We start from the raw sequence: 27,358 nt of genomic DNA on the forward strand, positions 1-27,358 counted from the left end.
CGGGGCCGCCGCCGCCGCTGTCCCTGACTTGCCTCAGGCTTCTTGCCTGTGGTGACCCTTCTCTGCGGCCTCGGGGGGAAGGAAGGCTGAGGAGGGGGACGGGAAAGGGGGGCGTTTTACAACCGTTGAGAGCTGCTGTAGGTTGGGGTGTTCCCATGCAACGCCCCCCGCCCCCGGGAGTAAGAGCCGGTCCCGTGGGATGTCAGGCCCCAGCACTTTCGCAGACGAAGTCCCTGGCCCCCGGGGACCGAGGGACCGGTGCGGCGGGCGCTGCGGGGCTCCTGGTGGCCGGTGCAGGCGGCGGGATCCCGGCTCCGCAGCCCGAAGCACGCCGCTCTCGGCTGGCCCGCCACTTCTCCGCTAATGCCGGTCCGAGAGAGGGGGAATCCCATTCCCACCCCCTCGCCGGCCTCCCCCTCCCCCACTCGGGTGCCCCGAGCCGCTCCGGCTGTGCTTGCCGGGGGGCACGGGCCGGACCCGACTTGGAGGATCCTCAGGCGGAACTCTGCTCAGCCTCGGGCTGCCCCTAGTGAGCCGGGTATCCCCTCAGACACCCATGGGACATCCTTAGTCTCCCCCGAGAGGTGGGGGATCGGCTTGCACCCGCACCTCCGAAAGTGTCTGCATTCGCCTTTCCGAGCTAAGGGCCTTCTGCCCGCCCCTTCGTTTCTCTAGGGACTGGCTGAGCCTGCGGCTGGGGATCCAGCCCTTTCACTGGAGGGAGGATTCCTCCACTTGGGCTCCTCTGTTCCTTCTGGGACATCCCACTCCCCCCCCGCCTGGGTCCCGAGGCTGGTGAGGAGCACACTTCTCCCGGGTCGCGTTTCCCTCCCTCGCGGAGCCCGTGTGTGCCCTGCATGTCTGATTCCGTTGCGTTGTATTTAGGTAATATCCCTCAGTTCGGCGATAGACAGTTGCTGCAGGGCATGACTTCCGAGATGAATAGCAAGCCAATTTGTAGGGGTTTCTGCTGTGTTTTTGTAGTTGGCAGGGCTTACGTGTAATTGAGTGGCGCCGAGGGTGGGGGGGTGTTAAAGAACTATATTTAGAATCTGAGGGTTTAGTTCGGAGAGAAGGAAATCCAAGATTTACTGTTGTGATTTTGGAAAAAGAAGTGATGTAGACGGGAATCCTAGTGTTCCCCACCCCCCCAATTCTTTTTAATTTTTTTCCCCTTGTCAAATTCTGACAGGTGAGACGGTGCTCGAGAAGGGACTAAACTGAATGAGACTTGATTTTATTATTAGGTAGAAAAAATTCTGTCGGTAGATACTGAGTGCAAAGCTTTATTTGTTTGCTGAGTTCTATGAAAAGGAGATACCCATGACACTCCTTACACTCTTTTAAGTAAATGGATTGCCTTTTCCAGGTTTTCTTTCTAGATGTTAATGGTGATTTATTGAATTTTTCTAATAGAAAGCCTCTTGGATAGAGAAGCTAGTCTAAACGTATTGCTGGGAAGGGATCCCCCCAAATCAGAAGATGAGCTGTGCTGTCCTTTTTTTTTTTTTTTTTTTTTTTTTTTATGCTGAAACTGTTGCCTTATGCAAAGATTCAATTATACCTCAGAACTGTTAGAGTTGACATTGCTGATTTTCAAAGAATCTAATCATGGGGTATAAAAGTGTATACCCTATTTCAACCCTCAACTTGTATTTTAAATTCTAGCCATGTTTTAAAAACTAGTGGAGTAGTAAGAATGAAGCTTATAAAAACCAAATATGTCAACTGACCATGGAAATGAAAGATCATAGATGTTTTAAAATTAAACCACAGAGATTAAAAAACTTTTTTTGTGTGTTTATTTAAGCTTTCCCTAGTAGTTTTATTTAGCGAATCATCTTACTTGGGTCAAGTGACATAGTTGTACAAAATGCTTTGAAAGAGACAGCCCTTATGTGTATCCCTACAGTCCAAATAGGGATAAGACTGATAGGCAAACAACTAAAGAAACTATGTAATTATTTTGCTAAAATTGTCTAAATAAATTACCTGTGCATTTGAGAGCTAAATGTAAAAGGAAGTCCATATTCAGATGGATTCTGAACAAATGTCATTACCTGAAGGCAGAATTTAGTAAATTTACCAGAAACTGACATTTTAAAGGTAGTTGGAAGTCAGTGACAACCTTATGAATGAAAATGTTGCCCTGGCTGGGTAGCTCAGTTGATTAGAGCATCCTCCTATTCAGGAGTTTCCCTTAGATCTCCCTTCAGGGCACAATCAGGAGTCAACCAATGAATGCATAAATAAGTGGAACAACAAATTTCTCTCTCTCTCTCTCTCTCTCTCTCCCTCCCTCTCCCTCTCCCTCTCCCTCTCCCTCTCCCTCTCCCTCCCCTCCCTCCCTCCCTCTCCCACTCCCTTACCCCCTCCTCTCCTTCCCTCCCTCCATCTGCCTCGACCTCTCTCTCTCTCAAATCAATAAAAAAAAAAAAATTAAAAGAAAATGTTGGTGAGGATGAGGCTCTTGAGCAGAATAAAAATATAATACAAAAGCCTTGAGAAGCCCAGGTGGGATAGGTATGTGGCATAGGCAAAATGTCAAGGAGAGAAGAGAATTTGGCCAGTGTAATTAAAGATGGTCTGGAGAAGCTGTCTCATGAGAATGAGGTGCAGTAGTATAAGGGAAAAGTCTAGGGTAAGGAATAAGGATGTAGCTGAAAGAATGAAGAGAAAGTTGCAGATTTGGGAGAAGTGGTAACAGGGCATAGGATTTGATGATAAAATGGATATCTGAAGTCAGAAATAACTGAGGTTTTTACTTGAAAAGCCATTGATATAAATATTGTGTACTATGATGGAGCCTGAAAACAGGGAGAAGAATTAGATGAAAGAGCACCAGCCCTCAGTTTGCAGGTAGTGGATTTTATTACAAACAGCTTAATATTTATGTTCTTGATATTCCATATGATTTTATGAAAAACAACTATAAAAATAAAGCTATGTTGTGCAATTTTGTATCTTGTAGAACTTCAAGGGTTGCACTTCTACTATGTGAAATTATTCTTTACTGAACTTAAGTACCATGATTTTATACTTAAGAAGGTTGAGTTAAGAGGCCACACTTAAAACTGTGATTTTATGGGTTTTAATTTGCAGCTCTCTTTAAAGGCAAAGGACTCGTTTTATAAAATATCCTCTGTATCTTCATAATAGGGATATTAAGTATTTTTCCTAAATCTGTTTTACAGAGGTAGTGGAAAGTATTGTCTATCCATGCACACATTTTACAATGTGGTAGTATTTTTGTGAAACTGTATTGTCATTTCTAAGTCTTTAATTGAATTCTTTGTGACATTTTTTTATTTTCTGTTGCAAGATAATATACTTTGAAACATTCATCTTCTAAATGTTTTTGTAATCTTCAGCTCAGCTATGAATTTGGCAATTAATAGTATGCAATCTATTGAAACTTATCATCAAATGAATTAACTATTAGAATTTTGAAAGAATAGTGATAGGAAGGAAAATATTTAGTAAGGGCATTTCTCTTTTACTTGATATCTTGAATTGATTAGGGCTTGGAAATCAGATTATGATAATATAACACGGATATTTTAGCTATACTAATTAATTTTTATCAGGAAAATTGGGAATATTTTTATATATAAAATAGGTTATCATGGAAAGATTTTATGTTGAATATTATTGTCTGTATCTAGGAACAATATCTTTGTCAGTAAATATCTTATGATGATTTGCTATAAATGAAGTGTTACATACAGGTCTTTGGTGATCTAAGATCTAGTTTTTAATGTATCTGTTTCTAATGCTCTCTACTTCTATTGCTACTTACAACAGAAAAAAGATTATATGATGATGAATAAAATGAGGCAAACAAGTATCTGCTGTTTTGAAACTAGAAAGAAAATGTGGGGCAGATGTGGGGTTTTTGTTTGTTTTTTATAGCTTTAGTAGTAATTATACTTGCAGTGGGTCTTAACAATTACATAGCAGGGTAACTATATTTTGAATGTGTCACTTTTCACCTACTTTAAAAAATTTCTAACGAAGCTGTTTATCAAGGGAGCACACTAGTTGTACCACTATGAAAGTTTCTCCCAGGCAGGAAGAAAATAATGAATACTTGTATGGATAATATAGAATGAGATAGATTATGTTCCATTGTGTATTTAATATTGGATTAGCTTGTCACTGCTAATGTTCAGTACCAGAGCACTTAGCTAAAGATGATAATTCATTACCTAAATTTTCACTAATAGTGGCATGGATGAGAAATGATATAAATATTTAACAAAGGGCATTTTAAAAACTCATACTTTTGCTCTAGTAATATATATTTTTATTGTACTAAGCTGTAGATTTGTAGTCAGTAAGAGGTATTAGAACAAGATATGACTAGATAATAAATATAAAAAACTAATTGTAAACCAGAACACCTAAAATATTAGTTACATGCAGGTAGTATTTAAGTATTCAAAATGTTAAACAAATTCCAAGCCAAGGAGATGATAATCATGTAACTCTGGAATTGTTCAAGCACTTATTTTATTGCATTCCTCAAGCTTATCCTTGTGCATTATAACTGTCAGTATTATATTCTCAAAAGCCCATTGATTGATGAGGATATCTAAATATATCTTTGTTTTTAAGTAGCCAAATTACTACTGTAAACAAAACCTAAATCCTACCAAATGGAATTGTGCATTCTGGCAGACATACCAACATTGATCTATAAGACTTTTGTTAAAATGAAGCCTATTTTAAAATAGGTTGTTCTTTTATGAATTTTTGGTTGGAAGCAATATATTAGAGAATTAAAATTTTAGTAGAAAATCATTAAATTAACTTCTAATGAATATACTTAATATTATTCATCACTGGCCTAAGACTTTATAAGCGATTAGTATATAGGTTGTTACATATTAAGAGTTTTAGTTATATTAAAAATATGACATGAGCCCTGGCCTGTTTGGCTCAGTGGTTGAGCATCAGCTTGCGGACCGGAGAGTCCCGGGTTCGGTTACCACTAGGGGCACGTACCACCAAAAAAAAAAAAAAAAAAATGCAAAAAAAAAAAAAAATATGACATGACTATTTCACTTTAACTGAGGTATATGGTGGAGAATCGGCAATATGTTATTGAGGAGGAAATGATGTATGAGTCTGTTTTTACTCTTATAGGTGATAGATTCCCAATTAAGTTGAATAGGGTGCTTTTTTGAAACAGTGAGTAAAACAGGTAAAATCTGTACTTTGTTCCTAGAAATAGGATTGAAGAACAGCAAAGCATATTTGGAATTTGAGGTGTTAAAAAAAATACTAAAAAATAAAGTAATGATACCACAAGGATTTCTTCTTTCACATCTGGGAAGAGAAGATAAATTAGGATGAAGAAAAGTTTATTTAAACTGCTTAAAAGTAATTGGGATTGTAGTTAATATGAATAGCATGCAATTCCTACTTGATTTTTGAATGACTTCCCAAAAAGCAAATGTCTAATTAAGTATTGTCACTTAGATGTTCTGCCCAAGTTGTTTAGTGAGTTCATAAGTGAATTTGTATTTAATTAATTAATTTTAACTAAGTAAGTAGAACTTATTGAAACTTTTGTAAATAAACAACCCCAATAACTTTTACAGTAGTTTTGCCAGTAACTAGACATTTTGAAAGAATGGGATTAAATTTACTGTGCTTTAAAAAATTTACTAATTTGAAAAATAAAGGAGCAAGGAAATAAGACTGGTGAAAGGAGCATTACACAATTTGTGCCTTCTCAAATTGGGGTACATGACATTGTATTAAAGGATATTCTAAAGATTCTCAGCCTTGCCCTGGCCAGTTTGGTTCAGTGGTTAGAGCGTTGGCCTGCGGTCCTGAGAGACCCGGGTTCGGTTCCCGCTAAGGGCCCGTATCTCGGTTGTACTTTAAAAAATGGAAAAATGTCCTCGGGTGAGGATAAAAAAAAAAAAAAAAATTCTCAGCCTTACAATCTAAACTGTGGGAACAAACATAATAATTCTTTTCAAATTTTATTATTTTTTAATTAACCTTATTGGGGTGACATTGGTTAATAAAATTAAATATAATAATTCTTGCAGCATCTATTTTACTTGAGACTGTGTAATTTAAACTTTAATATTAGATAAGAATGAGTATATTAGGCACAGAGTATAGAATTCACATGAGCTCTTAAGATAAAATCTGAAACTTCAGAGAATTTAAAGTGAGCCCATTACATAACTCCAGATTTCATCATTCTTTTGTTTTTGGTACTTTGGCAACAAGACATTTAAGGAAGACGGGTCAGGTAATACTAGAAGACTCATTTTCTAATGCTAGTCTGGCCAGTAAACTTTTTATAACCTTGAACAGTATTACTTAACTCTCTCTCATCTTTTGTTACCACTAACATGATGGGATCATTCTCTGAGATCACTTGAAGCTCTGAGACAATATGTATTTCTATCCTTTAGCATCTTGACCACCTGGAAAGAGAAATAGAAAATATCAGGCTTATTTCTTTTTCTTTTGTCTTTACAGTGGGAATTATTATGGGGGAGAGGTTAATTATACGTAAAAATGCAAGAGACTTAAGAAATAGTAGAAAAGATAAAAATTTCAGAGATCAGTATAAATTGAAGGAAAAGTATTTAGATTTTTTTCAATTTAGAAATGTTTGTGGTGTTAATCATTTTTTTGTTACCAGTATCACTCTTACAATTTAAAATTCAGCTCAAGCCTCACTTCCTCAACAAAATCTTTCCTAGGACTTGCTCTCTATAATGGTGTCTTTCTTTGTTTGTAAATTGTTGCCTTTAATCTGTAATTAAAGGAGGCTGCAAGGTGTAGTTTTTGTTGTTGTTGTTGTTGTTTTTAAAGGACTTCAGAGTCAAAACAGATTTGGATTTCAGACTCTGGTTTGCCCTTCATAGTGGGAAGTCACTTAACCTCTCTGAATTTCATTTTCCTTCTCCAAAATGAAGATGGCAATACTTATTTTACAGAGTTTTAAGAAGTAACTGAGATAATGTAGGTGAAAATACCCACCATGTATGTCTAACTTGGAGTATATGTTCAGTAATCTAATCTTACTTTTTTTCCTCTTTGTATGTTTCTTTGGTGCAATTTGCTAAGAGCTTAATGTATAAACATCTTATTCAAAATAGATTTTAAAGTTCTTCGAATAGGTGATCTGTTCTTTACGTCTTTTGTGCCCTTTCGTTATAGTACCTATTAAAACTTTTTTTTTTTTTTTTTAATCCTCACCCGAGGACATTTTTCCATTTTTTGTACAGATAGAGTGGAAGGGAGAGAGAGAGAGAGAAACATCGATGTGAAGGGACACATCGAGTGGCTGCCACCCGCACGACCAACCAGGGCCGGGGACAAACTGCAACCGAAGTATGTGCCCTTAGCGGGAACCGGACCCGGGTCTCTGCGGTCCGCAGGCCGACGCTCTAACCGCTAAGCAAAACTGGCCAGGGCAAAACTTGTTTTTTTTAATCCTCACCCGAGGACATTTTTTTTTATTTATCTTCAGATAGAGTGGGAGGGAGAGAGGGGGGAAGAGAGAGAGAAACATCGATGTGAGAGAGAGACACATCGACTGGTTGCCACCCACACAGGTCCTCAACCAGGGTAGGGACAACTGCAACTGAGGTGGGGACAAACTGCAACCAAGGTACGTGCCCTTAGCAGGAACCAAATCCGGGACGCTCTGGTCTGTGGGCAACACTCTAACCACTGAGCCAAACTGGCCAGGGCTCCTCATGGCATCTATTAATGAAGTAGTTGCATAGAAAAGATTTAATAAAAAATATAACTGGCAAAAGCATAATATTAATAATGTGCATTTGAGACATTTTATAGTATCAAATTTAATATAGTGCCTCTTAGTTGATGGTCATAATCAGTATGAGGATTAATTTAGTGTAATTTTGAAGTAATTTATAAAGATGTCATCTTAAAATATGAAAATTTAAAATTATATATAAAAGAAATACTAAAAATGCTCTTATTTATTTTGAAAGTTAACTCTGATGATCAAAATAGCAAAACATCATAAAATAGGAGTAAAAAATTACCACATCTTCTATCACTTTCAAAACAATCACAATTTACCTGTTGCCTTAGTTTTGAACGGGGTAACTAACTATGCTCACCTTATAGGGTTAATGTGAGGATTAAAGGAAATAATGTATTTAATATTCAGCACCTACTATATGCCAGGTTCTGTGCCCAAGTGAGGGATACAGTAGTGAATAAGACAGATGCAAGACCTTATCTTCTTGGAGCTTATATTTTAGCACTAACAAGAACATGGTATTTATTCAAGTTGGATATTGACACATTCATGCTTAATCTATGTGGCATTTCAAGGAATAAAGTGCTTCTAAATGTTATTTTTGATATAGGTAAGTACAAGCACCAAAATTGTTTTTAAGCCACTTTAAAAAAATCTTTATTGTTGAAAATATTACAGATGTCCTCCTTTTTCAAGCCACTTTTGACAACAAATTTTTAAACCATACACATTTCCTGCTTTCTAAGATAGAAAATATTGAATGAACATAATATAATTATTTTTTTCAGTCAGGTTTAACTAATTATAGCTGACATGTATTGGGCCTATATATATGATATAAATATGTTCTGTTTGTTCTCATCACTTTGCATATGTTTTTCAGTCCTTCCTCTTATACTGCCAGAGAAGTAGACAAGTAACTTGCTCAAGATTACACCAGAGGCAGTGCCAGAATTCAAGCACAGATCTGACTGTACTCTCAGCAATTAATTTCTGTATTTCTGTTCTGAATATCTGTTATTATGGAGTATGGTAGTATGGTTCTTTTCAGTTATGACTTTATATACTTGCCCTTCTACTCCCAGTTTATAATCTGCTATAGCCTTGGGAAGCACATAAACAACTTTGCTAAGAATTATATATGATATCATGTTCAATTAGACTAGAAGTGAGGTCTAAAGAATACATATTTTCACTTTTAGGTTGAGGGCATCAGAGAATAAATGGGTTATTACTTATTAATTTACTTATTTCTTTGTACTTTGAGATTTTAGGATCGTGGTTAATTGGATCTGCCTGATGCTGAAAATGTTAATAAAAATGCAGAGACTTTGAAAGGAAGAGAGCAAGTACAGTATGAGTGCTAAGAAGAAATGAAATGTTTTCTTTGATTATCTATGTACTGTTAAGTTCTTTTTAAAAAAGAACATTAAGAAAAAAGTACACTTGAAATAAACAATCTTTAAAGTCTAATTCAGGTTAATTTTTGGATATCTTAGAAACAAGAAATTGAATAAATATTATTTTCTGACATAAAAATAGATGAATCATTTAAGTGTTGACCTTTCCCTTTCCACTTAAGAGTTAATACTGTGAACGTTTTGATTTTAATGCAAACTTTTAAAATTATACTTTGATAAAATTAATATCCATATAATAGGAGTTACATTTGAATTCAGTTGCAAGTGGAAAAGCTCTTAAATTCTTAACTCATATTTTTAATTAGTTTTAGAAACTTATGAGAGTGTATTTTTGCATTGTAAAAAAATGTAACAATACAGAAAGGTAAAGAGTGAAATTAAGCCCTACCACCTTACTTCCCCAGTCTCTCTAGGGTTAACCACTTTTAAGGTTTTAGTTTTTGTTTATTCTTCTGTATACAAGTATATATTTGAATATGCACATATGGAATCAGACATTAGATCAGAGCTTGCAAATTGGCAGACCCTGGCCGTAACTGACCAATAAACATGTTTCATTAGGCCCATATTATATTTTTATTAAAAAGTGTCTTTCTAATATTTAAAAAATATATATTTCATACAAATCAATATTTTTAACTTTTTAAGATTCAGCAACACTGCAACCTCTTTCTCACATGACAGTAGTTGGTTTGAGTGGTTGTCCCCTTGAGATAAGGGCCTGTATTGTTCAGTTTTCCACAATTTCTTCTTAACCTAAATATATTCATCTGCCTCACCCCATAGGCATTTGAGTTTGTGATCTTTGCTCAAACATAACGTTGTATTCTGCACCTCCCTCTCTCTCCAGCATATCCTGGACATCTTTTCACATCAGTGAAAATAATAGTTAACCTTATTGAGAGCTTCCCGAGTATAAAATACTTCTCTAGAGTCTATTATAGATTCTGTTAATTCATTTAATCCTCATACTGGTATCACCATTTTATAGTTGAAGTTGTAGTAAAGATTAAGTAATTTGTTACATTACTGAGATAAGAGGCCATGTAGACTGTTCCTAGAGTGTAAGCTCTTAACCACTACATTATACTCCTTGACATTTAACAATTAACTCATGTAGATATACATCATCTTGCTTTTTAATGGCTCTATTATAATTGCTTTATAGGTTATGATTCATTCAATCCTCAATTGATGGACATTGAGGTTTCTAATTTTTTATTGTGACAAATGTAGATAATACTATCGTACATTTATCAGTGTGTATTTTGAGTTTTTTAAAAAGTCAAGGTTAATTATAATACATATATTTTTGGGTCAGTGGTATAAGAATCTAAAACATTTTGGTAGAAATTACAAACCTGCCTTCGACAAAGGATGTACTAATTGTAACTAATATTCTCACCTTTATTTGGTATTATCTTTTTAATCTTATAAGTTGTTTTGAGATATATCTCTTTTTGGAATTAGTTATATACGTGGATCAGGACCTTTTTATTGGAAATGACAGATATCCAGTTCAAAATTAATTTAAGCGAAAAAGGGAATTTACTAATTTACATAGCCACAGAGTATAGAGTAGTATCTGACTTTAGGAACTCAAACAGTGTGATCAGGTAATTAATGTGATGATAGACTCTTGTTTTACATTTCAGTGCTTTGATTTTCAGCCGGCTTCCTTTATGTAGCCAGAATTGAGGGAGAGGGGCAGATAAGAAGATATAATAGACAATTTCAGGCTTTCCCTGTCCCAACCAGTGAGTCCACAGGAAAGATTTTCTTTCTCATGGCATTTGTATATAAAATTCCAGGATGCTCCTTCATCTGACTTGGCTCACATATCCATCTTTGGGTCAATCATTGTGACCAGAAGAGTGAGGACTTTGACCAGTTCTTTATCACATGGCTATCGTGGGAGTGGGACACTAAGTATGCAGTGTCACCAGAATAAGATAGGGGAAAAGGTGGTCTTCAAAAGAAGAGTTTCTGCCACTAGAGGAGGGAAAGGGTGCTGAGCAGACAACTCTTGCTTAGAGGTTCCCTGAAGTTGTGAGGCCTTTTTGCTTTCTTCTTTTTGCCCTAAATATATACGTTATTATATCTGCCCCATTTCTTTTTTCTGTTGCTTCTTCCATGAAAATGGGCCTTTGGCAGATAGTTTTATATTAAAACTGGAACAAGTTAAGGTGTGAGAATTAGTTGATTAAACCCAGGGTCATCTAATATTAACAGGATCATTTACAGTGACTTATACTTTTTCATACTTTACATAGGAATGATTATCTAAGAACATTTTAGAACAGTAGTATACATGTAATAGAGAGTAAGATTTTACTAGTCTTTACAATGGCCCTTTTATGTTGCTTTATTTTAAATTTATGATCAGCTATGGGTCTTTAGTCTTTTTTTCCTACAAGTGATCCCTCCCAATGTTTCCCAAATTTTGTGCTAGCAACACATCGCTGGGAGATGTTATAGCAGGTAAGGTAGGAAGAGATTTTTACATGGTCTAATAAATTTGGAAAGTTATATAATATATCCCTCCTTTTGGAGATTCACAGTCTCTTAAAGCATATTAAAGATGTAATAAAATTGTGAATCCTGTTGAATTTTATTTAGTGTTTCCAAAACTTTTTGATAATGTAATACAGTGATACCTCGGTTCTCGAACATAATTCGTTCCAGGAGGACGGTCGAGAACCAAATTGTTCGAGAACCGAAGCAATGAAACCCAATAGGAAATAATGGAAACTGGATTAATTCGTTCCAAGCCCCAGAAAATGCCTATTTACTGGCCTAATTTGTATATAATATGTAGAAAAACATAAGTCTCAACAAGAAATAAAAGTGTACAGTATGTCTAAGGGTTAAATTCAGTGTAAAGCGTGACTCTCTCCACAAAGCGTGACTCTCTCCACAAAGCGTGACTCTCTCTCTGCACTCACACTGATGACGCAAGCAAGGCTCGCTGGGCCGAATGAACACCATTCGGCTCAACTCGGCTCATCTCGGAAGTTCGAGTTCCAAATATTTGTTCGGATTCCAAGACAAAAGTTTCTCGAATCTCCTGGTCGAATACCGATTTGGTCGAAAGTCAAGGCGTTCGAGAACCGAGGTATCACTGTACTTTTTCAAGATGCACCAGAGTTCTGTTCAACACCTCTTTGGGAAATAGTGATTTTTTTTTCCCCTCTGCAAGTGATCTTTTGGAAGTTTATGAAATATCTTTATTCTTTTAACTTTTTGCTGTAGAAATCATGTTTTTCTACAATTATCTCTACTGTGAAAATGAATTCTTTTATTTTGGATTTACCTTGAACCTCCCCCCCCCCCGCCAGATAACACAGTTGGTTAGAGCGTTTTCTCAATAGGTCAAGGTTTTGGGTGTGATCCCTGGTCAGGGCACATACAGTAATCTACCAACAAATACATAAATACGGGGAACAAACAAATCAATGTTTCTTTCAAATCAAATCAATCAAATATATCTGTCTATCTAAATCTATCTCCCACTCACTGTCACCAGCTATTATTATTATTTTGTTTTTTATATTAAAATGTTGGCTGAGCCCTGGCTGGTTTGGCTCAGGGGTCAGAGTGTCAGCCCGCGGAATGAAGGGTCACGGGTTCGATTTCCCATCAAGGGCTCATACCTGGATTGCACGTTCCACACTTGGCCCCAGTCAGGGTTGTGCAGGAAGCAACCAATCAGTGTGTCTCTTTCACAATGATATTTTTCTCTCTCTCTCTCCCTGTCCCTTCCTTTCAATCTATCTGAAAATAAATGGAAAAATATCCTTGAGTGAGGATTCACAAAAATAAAATAAATAAAATAAAATATTGACTGAATATATTATTATCATACTCAGAAAATCTATTATAGCAAAGACTAGAAAGACCAATCTTGATTCTGTTACTACTATATGGGGAAAGAACAGTAGATCAATTTCTGTTGTAGATTTTTCTAGTGGGAGTTTGGTATCGTTATCTGTAAAAAGTAAAGTGCAATAGGTGCTCTCTAAAATCTCATTCAACTCTCAAGTCTTATTAATCCCAATCGCAAGAACATACCTCATGTTTACCATTCTCTTATTGCTTGTATTTATGTTATCTACAATCTATTAATGACAGCAAAATTATTGATCTGAAATTTCCTTCAAAAAGGAAAAATTGCTAGAAAAAGACACCAACATTCATGCCAAATGTGAATGGAAATAAATGGCTGTTACTTTCACTGCATAATATGTGCAATTTTATTGCATTCAATGTCACATGGTACAGAGTTCAAATTGCAAAATGCTTCAGATTTAGAATAAAAACTACATGTGTATAATGTAATAACTGATTCACACAATCAGGCTTGTAAGATTAATAGTGATTTTGAGGTATTACCTTTTTCTTTTAAAATTTTGATTGTGGTAATATACCAGAGATCTGGAAAGCAAAGTTAGCACTCTTTCCAAAAAAGTTATGATTATTTTGCTATTATTTATATGTTTAAAATAAAGCTATTATAAAAATAAGACATATACCTTTATTGAACAACATTATGTTTTAGGTTCACCTAGGAACAGCAGGTTCTCCAATAACATTGTTTTGTTTAACATTGTTTCATTATAACATTGATGAGAAAGAAATAAAATCAATTCCAGGTTTGGGCCTCTCTGTATGGAGTTTACAGATCTCCCCATGTCTGCGTAGGTTTTCTCCAGGTACTCCAGGTACATTAGGTTAATTGGTATGTCTAAACTGCCCTGGTCTGAGTGAGTGTGGGTGTGTGTGATGCACACTGGTATGTAGTGGTATTCTGCCCAGGGTTGGTTCCCTTCTTGCACCCTGAGCTGCCTAGACAGGTTTCGGCCACCCGTGACTCTAAAATGGAAGAAGCGGGTTGGAAAATAATTATCTACTTGTTTTTTATTAATCTTTCTTAAATATGTGTATGTAACTCACATTTGTTTCAATGGTTAATATTCGAAGTGTTTTTTGAGTCTTTATTTTGAAGTTTGGTGATATTTTTGTTACCAGAAATATGTAGAAACTTAACTTTTGCTTATATCAATTAGCCTATGGTAAAATTGATTTTGTTACATGTCATTTCATTAACATCACAGTTTTCAAGAACCTATCCATGATGTTAAGGGAGGACTTACTGTACTCAGAATAGTAGGTGGGCTCTGGATTAGATTGCCTAAGTTTATATTTAAGTGAAGTTTTTAGAGTTAGTTAACTTCTCTAAGCTTCAGTTTTTTTGTCGGTGAAATGGGGAATACCAATGCCTACCTTAGATCATTTTTGGCAGAATCATTTTGAGAATCATTGACTTAAGTTAATACTGGACTTGGATTTTCCAATATTCTTCTGCAGATGGATCTATGAAGTAACATTAATTTTTAAAATGGTCAATTATGTATCATAATGAAACATTTTTTTCTGATTCTTTATGCAATTCAGAACTGAGGCATATCTAATATGTGAGGAACTTGAAATGGAGATACGCCTACCCCTATAGTAGGAATATTTAAGCAGCTAAATAGTTGTGGATCTGATTTTATTACTCAGCTGTTTTCCTGTCAATGATTAATATATTAGTATAACTATAGCCTGACTTGTTAAAAAACAGTACAGCCCAGTTCAATATTGTCTTAGTCCATTTGGGTTGCTATAACAAGTGCCATACTGGGTAGCTAATAAACAACAGAAATTTATTGTTCACAGTTCTGGAGGTTGGGAACTTCAGGATTAAGGTACCAGCAGATTCCTTGTCCACTGAGTGCCCATTTTCTGTAGACAGCTGTCTTTTCTCTGTCTCCTCACATGGTGGAAAAGAGGAGGGAATTCTCTGGGGCTTTGCCCTCATGACTGTCATCTCCCAAAGCCCCAACTCCAAACACCATGACACTGGGAGAATAGGTTTCAACATATGAATTTTGGAGAGGGGGAACCCAAACATCTAGTCTACGGCAAGTATGTACCATTTGACATGCTTCCCATTGTGTTGGGCTACAACTATGGTAGGCATACCTTGGATTTATGTGGGTTTGGTTCCTTACCACTGCAATGAAGTGAATGTCACAGTAAACCGAGTTACATGAATTTTTTTGTTCCCCAGTGCATATGAAAGTTATATCTACACTATAGTATACTACGTGTGCAATAGCATTATATTAAAAAACAATGTACATACCCTAATTTAAAAACATATCTTATTGCTAAAAGATGCTAGCCATCATTTGAGTTGTAATATTTTTGATGGTGTAGTTTTCCCTTCAATTTGTAAAAAAAAAAAACAACAACAAAAAACACAATGTCTGGGAAGCACAGTAAAGCAAAGTGCAATAAAATTAGATATGCCTGTAAATATTTATAGTGTCGACTTTTAAAAGTTTGAAGCATTGGCTGTAAAGTAGGTTTACATGTTAAGTCATCTATATATTAAAATACTTTCCCAAGTACTGTATGACAGGGTTTACCAAACTGTTTCTGTAAAGGGCCAGATAGGCTTTGTGGGCAATATGATTTCTGTCACAGGTACTCAGCTCTGTCCTTGTGGCATGACAGCAGTCATAGACAACATGTAAATGAAATGTGTTCCAATAAAATTTTATTTGTACAAACAGATGGTAGGCCAGATTTGTCTATTCTGTGCTCCAAGACATAGTCTATGTTAGGAAAGTATAATTTCAAGTTACCTGTATATGAAGTGAACTTTTATATTAGTTAAAATTTACATTATAAACCACCACTTTAAGATATGTTTTTAAATTAGTCTATGTACATTGTTTTTTAATATAATGCTATTGTACACTTAGTATACTATAGTATAGTGTAAACATAACTTTCATATGCACTGGGGAACATTTAGTGGCTGAAAATTACAACTTAACATCTTTTACATATCTAGGAATTATCTTAATGGCTTTGGTTTAGGTGGCATTGGTTGGGATTCTAGTGTAGCTGCAGTCACCTGGGGGCTTGACTGTTGTCCAGGGTATTGGTTCTCCCATATGTGAGTTTCTCCTCATGGCTGATTCATTAGCCTCATGATATGATGGCAGGGTTCCAAGAAGTATTCCAAGAGCAAACACTGTGATAGAGAGGAAGCAGCAACTGCCAGGCCAATTAAGGTTTAGGCCTAAAACTGGTACAGCTTCACTTCTGCCATTATTCTACTGGTCAAAATAGTCACAGGCCCAGCCCACAGAGTTATTGTGGGAAGAGACTAGGAATAGTAGGAAGCATGGTTAATTGGGGATCATCAAAGTAACAGTTTATCACAAGATAGTTTTCGTCGTAAGTGACAGTTCAAATTGAATGAGCTTTAGTAAAGGGGAAATTTATTATAAGAATAATGGGATGTCTGTCTCACAAAACCAAAGTATGGGATTAGGCCCTAGGAATACTGGACTTTGAAGGTTCTCAGGACTTTATCTTCACTCTGTAAGCTTCATTTTCTCATACCACCTATCTGCTTTTCCACAATGGAAAAAGCTGCTACTGACAGCTTCTGTGTTAGTATCTTCCCATTTTAGTCATTCAGAGGACTGACTTGTTTTTGCAGTTGTATTTCTAAAATTTTTGAGGAAGAACTGTGTGCTGGACCAATCATTTGTGGTCAGGGAATAGAAAAGTGATGCAGAATATATAACCCTCAAGTAATTCACTTGCCTGTTCCTTAACCATCTATGTATGAACATAAAATAATTTGTTTCCCCATTATAGGCCTAATTTACTTCTTCAGCTATCTGGCTGTTTCATTGTTCTGCTGGAGAGTAGGCTAATGTAAGGACTAGAATTAGTTTAGTATCTTGAATATTCATTGTAATCTTTTCTTGATTTGAGTAGGGGACAACAGCATTTAGCATCTACTATTTCACTTTGCCCTCATTAACATAGAGTCAGATATGAAGGTAATCTTACTCTGTGGTTACTCACTGAATTTCCAGAGGTGATTTGGCTGATCTGGCTGGCAGAGTGGGTATATCCCTCCTTTGGAAAGGGCCTACTTGCATATGTGAAAGCAGGTAACTATAATACAGAATGAAATAAGAACTATAATGGAAGTACAAGCAACATACTGTGGGTGTACAGAGAAAGGAACAATTAATTTTGACTGAATGACTGTAGGAGGGATGGCATTTTAAATAAGATAGTGTTTGAGCAGAGCCTGGAAGAATGAATAACCAACCCATCCTTGGAAATGCAAGGAAAGGTAATCTGGATGTCAGGTTTCTTGATTGCTGAAGGGGTGGCACCAGAATGTCTAGGCTGAAGTACATGAGCTTAAATATAGATATTGGGAATTCAGGATAAACAGCAGCATGCACTTATCTGTCTTTAACTTTCTTCCATTAGAATTACAAGATGTAACTTATTTTTGCTACATTCAGGCCTTAAGTGTCTATATAGTAGTTTGAAATTTGGATGTAGAAAGAGCTTTAAGGATTAACTGTACTAACCCTCTCTAGTAGATAAAGAAACTAAGACAGAGTTAAATGGTTTAAGGTTACACATCTGACTGATAGACTTAAGTCTCCTATGCCACCTTTTTCCTAGTCTTTGGATATTAAAAAAAACTTTTTACAGTGTATCTTCTGTAGTAAGAGTATTTATTAAAAATATACAACCATTTGAATTACCCACTGTAACAGTTTTTAAATTTGAGATATAACATGCATGCAATAAAGCGCACAAATGTTAATTGTACAACGTGATGAATTTTTCATATGTATAGACCCTGGTTTGTAAGTACCACCCAGATCAAGATGTAGAACATTTTCAGCACTCCGAAATCTTTCTACATACCTTTTACTAATTAGTATTGACTTACCCTGCCTCCCCGAGTAATCACTATTCTGATTTTATCATCCAGGATTAATTTAGCCTGTTCTTGGACTTTATATAAATGGAATGGCTTTTGTCATTCATCATTATATTTATGATATTCATCCATGTTGTGTATATCAGTTATTCATTCTTTTTATTGCTATGTGGTATTCCATTGAATAAATCGATCATTATTTATTTTTTTGTTAATGGACATTTGAATTGCTTCTGGGTTTTGATTGTTGTGAATCTTCTCATATATATCTTTTGATGAATATATTGTCTCATTTTCTAGGTGTAGAATTGCTGGGTTGTTGTTTTCCCAAAAAGTTGTACTTCTATCCCCACCAGATGGAGGAGAGTTTCAGTTGCTCTACATTCTTGTCAAAATTTGGTATTGTCAGTCTTGTAAATTTTAACCATTCTGATCCATGTTTAGTGTCTTCTAATTTACATTTTCAAGATGAATAATGATGTTGACTACCTTTTAATATTTTAATTTTTAGTATATTTTAAAATACGGCTGTCTTTGTCTTGTGGATTTGTTGAACTTCTTTATAATTCCAAATAGGAGAACTTTGGAGATATATATGGCAAATATCATCTCTCAGTCAGTGGCTAGTCTTTTCACTCCTTTAACAGTGTCTTTTACTAAATAAATTTCTTTTTTTGTTTGTTTTTTGTTTATCCTCACCCGAGGACATTTTTCCATTTTTTGTTCAGAAAGAGCAGGAGGGAGAGAGAGGAAGAGAGAGAGAGAGAACATTGATGTGAAGGGACACATTGAGTGGCCGCCACCCGCACAACCAACCAGGGCCGGGGACAAACTGCAACCAAGGCACGTGCCCTTAGCGGGAACCGAACCTGGGTCTCTCTGGACCGCAGGCCGACGCTCCAACCGCTGAGCCAAACCGGCCAGGGCACTAAATAAATTTCTTAATGAAGTTCAATTAAATTTTCTTTTTATAAAATTTAGTGTGTGTGTGTGTCTTATTTAAGAAATCTCTTCCTATTACAGGATCATGAAATTATTCTCCAAAATTTTCTTCTAGAAACTTTATTGCTTTCCCTTTTACTTGAAGTTCTAGGATGCATTTCAGATTAATTTGGATGAATAATGTAAGGTAGCGATTAAGAATTATTTTTTAAAACATGTGGATATCCAGTTGATCCAGCACCCTTTTTCTGAAAAAAACTATTCTTTTCCCACTGGATTTTAGGGTACCCAAATCAGATGGGTTTATTTCTATAGTATATATTCTGTACAGCGGTCTATTTTTCTTTTCTTTCTTTCTTTATTTTTTTCCTCACCCGAGGACATTTTTCCGTTTTTTGTTTTTTTTTATTCAGATAGAGTGTGAGGGAGAGAGAGGAAGAGAAAGAGAGAGAGAGAGAGAGAGAGAGAGAGAGAGAGAGAGAGAAATATCAAAAGGGACACATCGAGTGGCTGCCTCCCGCACAACCCAACCAGGGCCGGGAACAAACCGCATCTGAGATACACTCCCTTAGCAGCAACCGAACCCTAGTTTCTCCAGACCACAGACCGACACTCCAGCCGCTGAGCCATACCGACCAGGGCAGCGGTCTACTTTTCTATTCTTACACCAATATTACTCTATCTTAATTTCTATAGCTTTATACTATGTGTTGATATCTGGTAATGTGTTTTCTACAAATTTTTTCTTCAGCTTTTTTTTTTCTTTTTTTTTTGGTGAGGGAGCCGTACTATATTCTCTGCGTTGTCATATACATTTAGAATCAAATTATAACAAAAAAAATCTGTTGATATTATGATTGGGATTTCATTGAAGCTGTAGATCACTTTGGAGAGAATTGTTATCTTAACAATATAAAGTATTCCACTCAATGAACGGATTGTCTCTCTGTTTACTTGGGTCTTTAAATTCTCTCAGCAGTGTTTTATGATGTCCAAGATAGACATCTTGCACACATTTTGTTAGGCTTGTGAGTAGGTATTTGATGTTTTAAAAGTGCTATTGTCAGTGGTATTATTTAATTTCATTTTCCAATTGTTTCATTTTAATAGATAGAAGTACAACTTATTTTGTAATTTGGTCTTATAAACAGCAGCATTGCTAAATTAGCTTATTCTAAATATTTAATAGTTTGTAGATTCTTTTGTATTTCTAACATATACAGCCATATCATCTGAGAATAATGATAATATTACTTATTTCTTTCCAGTCTTAAACATTTTTACTTTTTACAAAATTTATTTCTTATTGCAATGGCCAGTACTTTCAGAACAACATTTAATAGAAATCGTGATAGTTTTATTCCTAAACTTGGTGGTGGTGGTGGTGGTTGGAAGTATGTTCAATATTTCACCATTAATTATGTTAGCTATAGGATTTTGTAGGTCCCTTTTTATTACATTATAGAAGTTCCCATCTATTTCTAGTTTTCTGAGTTTTCTAAATCATTAATGGCTGTTAAATTTTATCAAATGGTTTCTGCTTTTATTGAGAAAAGTCATATGGTTTATGTCCTTCATTATATAATACGGTGATTACACTGATTGATTTTACTGTTAAACTAAGCTTGTGATACAAATTCCACTGTGTCATGATTTATTGTATCATTGGATTCAATTTATTAATATTTTGTTTAGGATTTTTATATGTATTCATGAGAGAGATTAGCCTGTAATTTTCCTTTCTTGTAAAATTTTTTCAGATTTTGGTATCTAGGTTTGTTGGCCTCATAAACTCCTGGGGAGTCTTTTCTGTCTCTTTTTTATTCTCTGAAGGAGTTTGTTTTAGATTGGTACATTTCATTTGTATTAGAAAAGAATGTTTATTCTATAGTTTTTTGATATTAGTTTTAGTAAGGTCAAATTGGTTAATTGTGTTCAAAACTCTTAATGATTGAGCTTTTTCCTATTTTTATCAATTATGACAGAAAAATCTTAAAAATCACCAACTTTGTACATTTGTCTGTTTTTTTTTCTTTCAGTTCTTTAAATTTTTCTTTATGTATTCTGGAGCTCTTATTAGGTGTATAAAAATTTAGGATTGTTATAATTTATGGTTGAGTCATTATATCATTATGACATATCCTTTATCCCAAATAGTATTTCTTGCCTTGAACTTTATTTTTCTTTTCATCAATAGTATTTCTATAGTTAATTTTTTTTTATTTTAACCTATCCATATTTTTATATTTAAAGTATGTCTTTTGGACATAGCATATTATTGGTTTATTTGTTTGTTTGATCTAGTTTGACAATCTTTGCATTTTAATTGGAATATTTATTCTGTTTACATTTAATGTAATTACTATTATGGTTAGAGAGAAAACTGTCATGTTAATAGTTCTTGTTCATATATCCCATCTGTTTTTTTTTTTAAATCTTTCCTTTCATGCCAATTTTTTGATTTGTCAAATTTTATTTTTACTAATTAGCTTTCCAGTATTCTTCTGTAATTATAGTTTTAGTCATCCTTGAAGTTTTAATAAACATGTTTGATTTTATTAATGCATTATAAATTAATACTTTTACTACTTCTCAAGCAATGGAAAACCTAAGATAGTTTAACTTCATTTGCTCCTTCCTGGCTTTTGTGTTATTTTTTCATATATTTTACTTCAACATGTGTTATAAACTACATAGGTATTACTGTTTTTCTTATTTATCTTTTGTTTTTAGTAAATAATCACACACACACACACACACACACACACACCCTTTCTAGTACTGTTCATTCATTTTTGCAGTTCTTTGCTACCATTCAGGATAATTTTCCTTTAGCATGAAGAAATTATTTTAACATTTCTTGTAGTGCTGATCTGCTAGAGGCAAATGTTTTTAGCGTTTTGTTTGTATATAAACATCTTTATATTAAATTGCTTTTTTAAAATCATTAATTTTTCAATTACCATTGACATACCTTATTATATTAGTTTCAGGTGTACACCCCAGTGTTAGACATTACATAACTTACTAAGTGATCATTCCAATAAATCTCATATCTATCTGACACCATACATAGTTATTAGATTATTATTGACTATATTCCCTATGCTGTACTTTACATCCTCATGACTATATGTAACAACCAATTTGTACTTCTTAATTCCTTCACCTTTTTCACCCAGCCTCCATCCCTCCTTTCTGGCAGCCATAAAAATGTTCTCTGTAGCTATGAATCTGTTTGTTCTTCTAGTTTATTTTGTTTTTTAGATTCATTTGTTGATAGATATGTATTTATTGCCATTTTATTATTCCTATTTTTGATCTTTTTTTTAGTCTTCTTGAAGAAAACCCTTTAACATTTTATTTAATACTGTTTTATTCTTGTATGAGAAGCTCTTTATCTGCTCTTTGATTCTGAACAATATCTTTGCTGGGTAGAGTAATCTTGGTTGTAGGTCCGTGCTTTTCATTACTTTGAATATTTCTTGCCACTCCCTTCTGGCCTGCAAAGTTTCTGTTGAGAAATCAGCTGACAGTCTTATGGGAGCTCTGTTGTAGGTAACTAACTGCTTTTCTCTTGTTGCTTTTAAGATTCTCTCTTTGTCTTTAATCTTTTGCATTTTAGTTATGTGTCTTGGTGTAGGCCTCTTTGGGTTCATCTTGTTTGGGACTCTGTGTACTTCCTGGACTTGTATGTCTATTTCCTTCACCAGGTAAGGGAAATTTTTCACATTATTACTATTTTTTCAATTCTCACCTGAGGATTTTTTTTTCTATATATCTTCAGATAGAGTGGGAGGGTGAGAGAAGCAGAGAAAGGGAGAGAGAGAAACATCAATGTGAGAGGGACACATCGACTGATTGTCTACCGCACGACCCTGACCAGGCCTGGGGACAAACAGCGATTGAGTTATGTGCCCTTGACTGGAATCGAACCCGCAACTCATTGGTCTGCTGGCCAATACTCTAACCGTTGAGCCAAACTGGCCAGGACCATTATTATTTTTTTTACATAGGCTTTCCATTTATTTCTCTCTCTCTTCTCCTTCTAGCAACCCTATGATGTGAATATTGGTACACTTGAAGTTGTCCTGGAGGCTCCTTATACTATCCTCATTTTTTGGATTCTTTTTTTTCTTACTGTTGTCTGACTAGGTGTTTTCTGCTTTCTTCTTTTTTTTAATCCTCACCTGAAGACATTTTTGCATTTATCTTCAGATAGAGTAGGAGGGAGGGAGGTATGAAGAGAGAGAGAGAGAAACATCAATGTGAGAGAGACACATTGAGTGGTCGCCACCCACACAACCCCAACCGGGGCCAGGGACAAACTGCAACCAAGGTACATGCCCTTAGCAGAAACCAAGCCTGGGACTCTTTGGTCTGTGGGCCAATGCTCTAACTGCTGAAGCAAACCAGCCAGGGCAATTTTCTGCTTTCTTATCTTCCAAATCTCTGATTTGATCTTCTGCTTCATATCCTCCACTATTGATTCCCTGTAATATATTCATTTCACTTAATGTATTCTTCATTTCTGACTGGTTCTTTTTTATGTTTTCTAGTTCTGTTTTTATGTTTTCTGTTTCTCTATTGAAGTTCTCACAGAGTTCATGTACTCTTCCTCTAAGTTCAATGAACATCCTTATAACCAGTATTTTGAACTCTGCAGCTAGTAGTTTGCTTGTTTCTATTTTACTTAGTTTTTTTTTTTCCCCCTGGAGTTTTGTTCTGTTCTTTCATTTGGGACATGTTTCTCTGTCACCTTATCCTTCCTGTGTTTTTTTGTGTATCAGATAGGGCTGCTGTGTCTCCTGGACGTGGTAGAGTGGCTTTCTGTAGTAGGTAGGTGTCCTGTAGGGTCTAACAGCATAGCCTACCAGTTCATTTGAGCTGTTCATTCCAGCTGCAATCCCCATGTGAGCTGTGTATACCCTCCTCTTGTAGTTGAGCCTTGATTGCTGTTGACACACCAGTGGGAGGGATTTACCCTCAGGGCAATTAGCAGCAAGGACTGGCTGTAACCACTGTGGAGTATCAGCTGAGCAGAGGCCTATCCCAAGGACAAGACTTACTTCAATGGGGCTCTGGTGCCTGCTAAATCCACTCCTTGAGTGTGGAAGTGAGTAGGTGGTGCTTTGACATGGTCTGAAGCTGTCTATCAGGTGTGTTGGCTCTGGGGCCTCCTGGGAGGTACAGGCCAAGGTCAGCTACCACCTGTGTTCTGCCTGTGGCTACCCAGCATGAGCTTAAAAGTGATCTGCAGATGGCTGCTAATCGTGCTGGGTTTGGAGGTGCCCAGGAGAGGCCAAGCTATGCACCAAGGTCAGCTGCCACTAGTGCCTGGCCTGGGACCACTTAGTGAGAAGTACAGGGCACGCTGAGGCAAGATGTTGCTTGTTTGAGACATTTTAGGAAAGTTTGAAACATGAGCCAAGATGGACCATTTTTATTGAAAAAACACTGGAAGTGGCTTATGTGGACCACAAGTTGGGTGGGGTGAAGTCTCAGGGAATCACCAGGAAAGGCAATAAATGTTAGGCAGGTTGATGGAGACTCAGATATGGTGCCTACCTGCTGACTCTGTGGGAGGGCTCAGAAAAGGAACAATGGCCTCTTGTCAACACTTCTCTCTGGGAGAAAGCAGCCCCTCTCACCCTGATACTGGACAATTCATTTCCTCCCTGTATGTCTCTAGTGCCTTTCGAGCTCTTGCCCCAGTACTGGAGTTTAGTTTGAATGAGTATGAGTAAATCTGTGGAAGGGACCTTTAAGAAGAACTTCCTGGGACTACAGAAATACTCCATTTCCCTCAGCTTCATTTCTTGTTGGTTTTTACAGCCAGAAGTTATGGGGATTTCTCTTCCTGGCACTAGAATCCAGGGCTGGGGATACTGGTATGAGGCTGGTATCCCACACTCCTCAGGGGAGACCTCTGCAGCCCAGATATCCCTCCCACATGGGTGTGGGACCAGCTGTTCTGCATCTCCACTCCTTGTACCCAGTCTCAGTGTGGCTTCTTTAATTCCCTAGTTGTAGGACTTTCATTTTGCCAGATTTCAGGCATTTCTGAATGATGGTTGTTCTTTAGTTTAGTTGTCATTTTGATGTAGTTGCAGAAAGAGGAGAGTACCTTGTATACCTACACCACCAACTTGACTAGAAGTTTGACTTTCTTTTTGAAGGAAAACTTTTCTGGTATAGAATTCTAGGTTGGCATCTTTTATTTTTTCAATACTACAAATATTATGCCATTCCTTTCTTTTCTGGCTGCCATAATTTATGATGAAAAGTCAGCCATCAGTCTTATTGTTTCTCCTTTAAGATCATGTATTTCTTTGCTACTTTTAAGATTTTATTTTTGTTTCTAGTTTATAACAGTTTGATTACATGGTGTCTAAGCATGATTTTATTCACACTCATTCTATTTGGGGTTTGCTGGGTTGATGTTTTTCACCACTTTTAGAAAAAAAAGAAAGGCTTTTATATCTTTAAATGTCTCTACCATAATTTTCTTGCTAGATGTTTTGGCTGTATCTCTTGTGTTTGGTCTCTGTACTCTTTTCTCTGTATGGGTCAATTGGGTATTTCCAATTGACCTGTTTTTTTAAGCATACTAGTTTTCTCTTTGCTGTGCCCAGCCAAATCTTAAATCCACCCAGTGAATTTAATTTCAAATATCTTTTTATTTTCAATTCCAGGAAGTCTGATTCATTTTAAATAGATTCCCATTTGTATTGACTGTCTCCATCCTTTCAAAAATTGCATGTACTTTTTCACGAACATATTAGTAAATTGCTGTTTTAAAGTCTTTGCTGCTTACTCCACTATCTGCATCATATGTGTTCTGTATGCTTCTATTTTCTACTTTTTGTTTTGGTTAGAGGTCATATTTTCTTGTTTTTTCATGTATATTATGAAGTAAGGAAGAAATACTTCATGAAAATATTGATGAAAAGAATTGTAGAGTGATTATATTAATAGAAGTTCAAACTTTTAATTATATATTGAATACTATATATAATTTAGCTGTGTAGAAGCTGAAGAGGATATCTTCCTCCAGAAATGGTTTTACTTTTCAACTATTAGGCCAATTGGGTAAGGTACTGACACCTCAATTTAATTAGGAATTGAAAGATTTAATTAGAGTCAGTCTGGATTTGCAGTTTTAGTAAGAGTTAGTCATCTCTCATTTGTCAATTTTGACCTATTAGGTTTTTTATTGGGAGATTGTCAGATTTCCTCTCCACAGTCCTGAAAGACTACAGGAGATTTAATTCCTTTCTTTGGAGGTTTTGAGATTGGTCTTTTGATCTCTTCACACTGCTTCAAATTCAGGTCGTAGTTGGAAACCTGTCATGTATTGCTTGTGGTTGTTCCCCCGTTTCTAGCAGGTTTTCTCTTAAGTACTGTGAGACTGAGGGAAATTTTACTCCATTATTCTTGCTCATTCCTACAGCCTCCTGTATCACTGAAGAACTCAGCAAATGTTCCTTTTAGTCTTGCATTTGAAAGTTTTCAGTCTACCACACTAAAGAGCTCTTCTGCTTTCTGTTTTCACCAGTCCTTCTGCCTGGGCCAATCTCAAGTCTCAGTCTATATCCCAAATCTTTAAATGGTCCTAGGAAAGAAATAGCAGGTTATTGTCAACTCACCTGGGAAGGCCTCTTTTCTTTCTGGAATTTTGGTTTAAATGCTTGTTACTCATAAGCTCTCTGATGTTGTAAAAATATGATTGTAATTCATTCATTTTGTTCCTGGTTGTTGAAGTATAATAATAACTTCTGTACTTAAAGATTGAAACAGTGAAATTTATAACAAACATATGTTCTCAATAACTCATTGGCTTATAACAGCAAAGGTTTATATTTTGCTTTTGCTGTTTTTTAGCTGAAGTTTGGCCCTGGCTCTGTCTGCTCTTGCTCCTTGTATCTTCTAATTCTGAGATCCAGGCTGGACCAACTATTTGGGCCACATTGTTTTTATAACAGGAAAAAAGGAAAGATATTGGCAAAAATACAAATAAAACCTTTGTCTTTTAAACCATTTACTCATAGTAACAGAAAAGCCCTCAAATTGCCTACATTTAGTCTTGCTTTGCCATGTAGTCCCAAACATAAAATGTCTTTTAGTAATACAACTTTTAGTCTGATCCATGAAATACAGTGTTATCACTTTCTTACTCTCTGAGAGAAGATAGAAATCAAAATTGTAGGATTTTGTAAAAGACATATTTTTTTAAGGGAGAGAATGCTAGAAATAATATAAGTCAAGAGCAAAAAGTTCTCTCTTTTTTTTTTATCCTCACCCGAGGACATTTTTCCATTTTTTGTTCAGGTAGAGTGGGAGGGAGAGAGAGGAACAGAGAGAGAGAGAGAAACATCGACGTGAAAGGAACACATCGAGTGG

General features: G+C 35.9%; 1 protein-coding gene across 6 annotated transcripts in view; it reads left to right on the forward strand.

Annotated features, from left to right (window-relative positions):
• The window catches only part of GPHN (gephyrin), a 562,530-nt gene that overhangs the window by 1,122 nt on the left and 534,050 nt on the right, over positions 1 to 27,358 (forward strand). The gene's annotated exons all lie outside the window — the stretch shown is intronic.

The sequence above is a fragment of the Molossus molossus genome, unplaced genomic scaffold (genome assembly GCF_014108415.1).
Source record: "Molossus molossus isolate mMolMol1 unplaced genomic scaffold, mMolMol1.p scaffold_m16_p_1, whole genome shotgun sequence".
In the NCBI taxonomy this organism is placed as follows: domain Eukaryota; kingdom Metazoa; phylum Chordata; class Mammalia; order Chiroptera; family Molossidae; genus Molossus; species Molossus molossus.